Source organism: Gracilinanus agilis, chromosome 2, assembly GCF_016433145.1.
Source record: "Gracilinanus agilis isolate LMUSP501 chromosome 2, AgileGrace, whole genome shotgun sequence".
NCBI lineage: Eukaryota > Metazoa > Chordata > Mammalia > Didelphimorphia > Didelphidae > Gracilinanus > Gracilinanus agilis.
Window position 1 is genome coordinate 38,604,237 of NC_058131.1, and position 6,814 is coordinate 38,611,050.

The following is a 6,814-nucleotide window of genomic DNA, read 5'->3' on the forward strand; positions in this document are numbered from 1 at the left end:
TTGTTTTATATGAGTCTTCTTCCATGGCATGACCAAAATGGACATGTGTTTTACATGATTATATATATATATATATATATATATGTATATATAACCTAGTTCCAGTTGCTTACCATCTCAGGGATAAGGGAGGGAAGGGAGAGAGAATTTGAAACTAAAAAGTTTGTAAAATGAATGATAAATATTGTTGTTATATGTAATGGGGAAAATAATATATCAAATAAAAAAAGAAATACAATTAAGTAAAAATATATAATACTGTGACCACATCCATATCAGACAATGTAAACAATATACTATTCTAGTAAATACCTATCTCTGTGCCTTGAGAAGGTGTGTAATGTTTTATATCTGTTATCTGAGTCCTTCATTTGTTTTCCCATTACTTATAGTTCAGCTTCTCTTTTAGTGGTCTTTCTATTTATATTGTTGTAGTCATCACACACATCATTCCTTTGGCTCTGTTCATTTTATTTCTCATTCTCCCACATTTCTCAGAATTTTTCATGTTTGTTTTTTCTTACTACACAATTTTTCATTGTATTCATATATCATAGTTGTTCTATCCATCCCTAATGGATAGGCATGTATTTGTTTTCCAGTTACTTGATGTCCCAGAAAGTGCTGCTATGAACAAATAGTAAATATTGTATCTTTGTTACTTTGATTTCCTAGGTATATAAACCTAGTTGATCAAGCAAAGGATACGGATATTTTAGATGCTTTTCTTGCATAATTAAAAACTGATATCCAGAACAAATAGACTCTTTCACACATTTACCAACAGGGCCTTCATTTGTGCCTATTTTTTTCTCACTGTCCTTCTAATACCATTTCCTGCTTTTGTCCTCTTTGCTAACTTGCATGGTGTGAGAATTGATTTAATTTTCATTTTCTATATTAATTATTTGAGGCATGTTTCCATGTAGTTGTTTATAATGTGTAATTCTTCTTTTGGAAACTGTTCATATGGATAGTATAAAAATGTTTTGTAAGACTTCATATGTGTAATAGGTATTGTGTGGGGTGGAGAGAGAGAAAATTTGAAATTTGAAATAAAATCAAATAAAATTGAAAACTTTTCATATCTGCCTAGAAGATACCTTAATTTCTTTCAAGATTTAACTTGAGGGCTACATCTTCTTAAAAGTTTTCGATATGCCCATCTCCCCATCCACTTTCTATTCTCCCCCTGATGTATAACTTTGTGTTTAAGATATTGAGACATGGTAGCTCAGTGTATAGAAAGTCAAACCTAAAGATGGAAGGTCCTGGGTTCAAACTGGCCTCAGATATTTCCTAAGTGATCCTGGACAAGTCACTTAACCACAATTACCTAGACCTTACCACTCTTCTGCCCTGGAACCAATACTTTATATTACTTCTAAGACATAAAGTAATAGTTAAATATATATATATATATATATATAAAATAAATAGTCATATTTGCATACATATATAATACATACCTATATACATACATATATTATAATTGCTTCACTGTATATTATGATTATTTCTATTTGCTTATCTGTATATAGAATATAGTTATAAAAGTAGGGAATATTTCATTTTTATCTTTCTAGATCATGGGTGGCTGATAAATGCTTGCAGAATGAGTGCATGCTTAGACACATAAATGAAAAAGTGAATGAATGTACAGTGTGATATGGCAGCCAAAAAAAAAGAGAATGTCATCTTAAGAGAGCCATAATTTCCAGAAATAAGGAGGTTACAGTCCTATTAATCTTTCTTTTAGTGAAATTTCATCTGAACTTATAAGTCTAGTGCTGAACCCCACAGTTCAGAGAGGACATAGGAAAGCTAGAAAGCATCTAAAGGAAGAGGACATGGATAGGAAATGGATGGATTTGAATTGATACCAAAGGAGGATCAGTTGACACAGTTGAAAATATTTAATTAAGTAGAGAGACAATGAACAGTAGCTATCTTTGAGTATATGAAGGACTGCCATGTAGATGAAAAATTAGATTTGTTCTATTGACCCCATGAGGCAGAACTGGGAACAATGAGTGAACGTTATATAGAGAATATATATATATATGTGTGTGTATATATATGGAATAGACCAAAGCATAAACATGAGACAGTACTCCCTCCACCCTAGGAACAGTGGAAAGGTTCAGCATAAAGGCAAAGTTAAAGGGAAAAAATAACCTCCAAATGAGCAAAAGACAAAGAAACAGCTTGACTTTGGAAAACTGTTTCAGCAACTCTTGTAACCAAAATGCAAGCTCAGAAGGAGACAACAAACAAAAATGAAAACATGCAGTGGCTTAAAAGAAAATGTGAAAGGATGGCAGGCCCATAATGAACTCCCAAAAGAGCTCTAACAAAAGATAAAAACTGTAAGACATTTAGAAAGAAAATTAGAAAAGAAAATGATGGGGAAAAATCAAAATCTTAGAGCAAAATCTCATTGGTGAAAACAGGTCCCTAAAAAAGGAAATACAATGCCTCAAGCAAGAAAATAATCTCCTAAGAAAGGAAATACAAACTCTCAAAGTTAAAAACATCTCTCTAAAAATTAGAATTGGACAAATGGAAGCTAATGACTTCATAAGACATAAGGGGGAAAAAATAAACAAATTCAAAAGAATGAAAAAATAGAAAAAAATCTCAAGTATCATACTGTAAAAACAACTGACCTGGAAAAAAGATCTGGAAAAGTAACCTAAGAATCATTGGATTGCCTGAAAGCCTTTTCTGCATCTATTGACATATTCATATGGTTTCTGTTGGTTTTGTTATTGACATGGTTAATTATGCTGATAGCTTTCCTAATATTGAACCATCCCTGTATTCTTGGCATAAAATCCATCTTAATGTATGACTATTGTGTTATATTGATATAATCTCCTTGCTAATGTTTTATTTAAAATATTTGTATTAATATTCATTAGAGAGATTGGTCTATAGTTTTCTTTCTCTGTTTTTGCTCTTTCTGGAGTAGGTATCAATACCATATTTGTGTCATAAAAGAAAGTTGGTAAAGTTTGTTCCTCACCTATTTTTCCAAAGAGCTTATATAGTTTTGGAATTAATTGTCTTTTAAAGTTGGTAGAATTCACTCATGGAACCATCTTGCCCTGGGACTTTTTTTTAGGGAATTCATTAATGGCTTGTTCAATTTCTTTTTGAGATGGGATTTTGTAAGTATTCTATTTCCTCTTCTGTTAATCTGAACAGTTTATATTTTAAATATTTATCTATTTCACTTAGATTATCAGATTTATTGGCATGTTAATTGGACAAAAAACTACTAATAGTTGCTTTAATTTATTCTTTATTGATTCTAAACTTATCCTTTTCATTTTTGATACTGGTAATTTGGTTTTCTTTCTTTTTTAAATAAAATTAAGCAATGGTTTATTTATTTTATTGTTTTTTTCCATAAAATGAAATCCCTGTCTTATTTATTAAATAGTTTATTACTTTCAATTTTATTAATCTTTTGCTTTTCAGGATTTTTAGTTTGGTGTTTAATTGGAAATTTTAAATTTTAATAACTACTGCTTTGGCTACATCCCCAAAATTTGGATATAATATCTCCTTAAAGTCATTCACTTTAATGAAACTATAATTATATTTGTGATTTGTTCTTTGACCCACTCATTCTTAAAGATGAGTTTTTTTTTAGTTCCTGATTATTTTTAGTCTTTTTTCTCCAGTCCTTTGTTCAGTAAAAATTTTAAAACATTATCATCTGAGGGGCAGCTGGGTAGCTCAGTGGAGTGAGAGTCAGGCCTAGAGACAGGAGGTCCTAGGTTCAAACCCGGCCTCAGCCACTTCCTAGCTGTGTGACCCTGGGCAAGTCACTTGACCCCCATTGCCCACCCTTACCACTCTTCCACCTATGAGACAATACACCGAAGTACAAGGGTTTAAAAAAAATTATCATCTGAAAAGGATGCTTTTAATATTTCTGCTTTTCTGCATTTGGTTGTGAGGCTTTTATGTCCTATAATATGATCAATTTTGTGAAGCATATTGTGGGATTCTGGCCTTTAATCCACTCTACTATCCTCTTCCATCTTATGGGGAGCTCATCCCATTCACATTTGCAGATGTGATTATTAACTGTGTGTTCCCTTTCATTTTATTTTCTCCCTGCTTCTCTCTCTCTCTCTCTCTCTCTCTCTCTCTCTCTCTCTCTCTCTCTCTCTCTCTCTCTCACACACACACACACACACACACACACACACACACACTTCACTGTTCACAAATGTTTTTCTTCTAATTACTCACTTCAAGTCCTCCCTCCCCTTTGTTTATTCCTCCCTCTTTTTTTCTTCCCCCTCTCCTTCTCACTTATCTAAAGTGTAAGATAGGTTTCCATACCAAACTGAATGCGGGTTTTATTACTGCTTTGTACTAATTTTGATGAGAGTAAGGATCAAGCTTTGCCTGTCAACCCCTTCCCTTTTACTAATTCTTACATTCTTCCTCATGGGAGATAATGTATCCCCAAACTCTCTCTCCTTTTCCTTTTTCCCAGTTTATTTCTCTTTTTTATAACTTGATTAAAAAAAATATCATCCCATCATACAGAACTTACTACCTGCTCTCTGTCTATATATTCTCTTTTCACTTTCCTAATAAAGTTCTTTAGTGTCTTTAGTACCTTAATTATCCTAAATACTTTAAGCACTTCAAGTATCTTAAGCATCTTAGTTATCACCTTCATATTAGTAATGTAATCAATTTAACCCATTGTTTCCTTTGATTACCTTAAAGTATCTTAAGTACCTTAAGTATCTCTTGAATCACAGACTTTTCAAATATCCTAGTTATTATTATCCTATGCAGGGATATTATTAGTTTAATCCCATTCATTCCCTTGAGTTTTTTCCTTCTGTTTACCATTTTATGCTTCTTTTGAGTGATAATTTTGCTCAATGAATTTTATTTTAGCTCTGGTTGTTTCATTGGGAATGCCTGAAAAGCCTCTATTTCATTAACTATCCATTCCCCCCTGGAATATTATGTTCAGTTTACCTGGGTAGGTGGTTCTTGATTATAAGCCTAGATTCTTTTCATTGCAGAATATCATATTCCACACATTTTGGTCCTTTAATATAGAAACTACTAGGTACTGAGTAATCCTGACTGTGGTTCCAAGACATTTGATCTATTTTTCTTGCTGCTTGCTGTATTTTCTCCTTGGCTTGGGAGTTTTGGAATTTATCTGTAACATCCCTGGGATTTTTAAACTTGGGATTTTTTTCAGGAAGTGATCAATGAAATCTTTCAATTTCTAATCCCCCACCCCACCTTGTTCAAGAACATCAGAGTCCTTCCTGATAATTTCTTGCAATATGATGTCTAGTTCCTTTTAAAATCATGACTTTCAGTCAATCCAATAATTCTTAGGTTATCTCTTCTGGATCTCTTTTCTGGGCCAAATGTTTTTCCAGTGAGGCATTTGAGATTTACATCTGTTTTTCTGTCTTTTGAATTTTCTTTTATTTTGTCCTGGTGTCTTACGGAATCATTAGCTTCCATTTGTCCAATTCTAATTTTTAGGAAGCCGTTTTCTTCTTGGAGGTTTTGTATTTCCTTTCTTAGATCTTTTAGTAGGAACTTTTCTTTCTTCCCTGTATAAGAACATGTTTTCCTATATCGGTTAAATGATACAATAGGTAAAGTGCTGGACCTGGTGTCAGGAAGACTTGAGTTCAAATCTAGCCTTAGACATTCACTATTTGCCTATCCTATTTGCCTCTGTTTCCCCAAATGTAAAATGAGCTAGAGAAGGAAATAGCAAATCACTGTAGTATCTTTGCCAAAAAAAAAAAAAGAACACAGAGGGGTAACCAAGAGTTGGATATGACTGAAAAATAACTAAAAATCAACAAATAAATAAACAGAAACCAAGGGTAACATTTAAATATTAGATGCTTCTTGCAGTTCCTTCATTAGTCCCCTCTTCCAGGTTTCTGAAATGTCCTAAATTCATATTTAAAATAAAAGATCCATTTCTCTACCCATTCCAGCTTTATATACCCTTAAGATGTTTCATTTAATTGTAAAGTCAAACAACTCTGAAAGACTTAAGAACTCTGATCAAGGCAACAACTGACTGTAACTCCAGAGGAACCATGAAAAAATCTGTTACCCACCTCCTGACAGAGAGGCAACCAACTCAGGATATAGACAGAGAGGTTTATTTTGGATATATCCACTATAGGAATTTGTTTTGCTTGATTCTGCATGTGTATTACAAGGGATTTTTTTCTCTTTATTAAACACTATGCTACTGGATTTGTTTGCTACTCTATGTGGCATATCTAATCTGCTTCATTGATCAACTATTGATCAACCCTTTAAATTGTAAGCTTCTTGAAGTCAGGGACATTCTTTTGCCCCTTTTTGTATCCCCTTTGTCTAGCTTGGTGTCTGGTATATAATAGGTGCTTGGTAAACATTTATTGGTTGATTATTAACCAGTCCCAAACTTTTAATGATTATTGCTTTGTGGTACAGTTTGAGATTTGGTATTGACACAGACTGTTCCTTCTAAGCTTTTTTTTTCATGAATACTTTTGAGATTTTAGACCTTTTGTTCCTTCAAATAAACAGGTACTTAAATATTTTGATAACTATTTCAATTTAATTGGCTTCCTTTGTGGTTTTGTGTATTTTGTTTTATGATTTTAAATCATGCATTTTATGAACTAAAAACACAATTTTGCAAAGAATACATACTCATAGACTTAGCCAGAATGCCCACAGGGTCTATGGCATTAAAAAAAATTGAGAGTCCTTACTCTTCAAGGAGACCAGGTTCTTT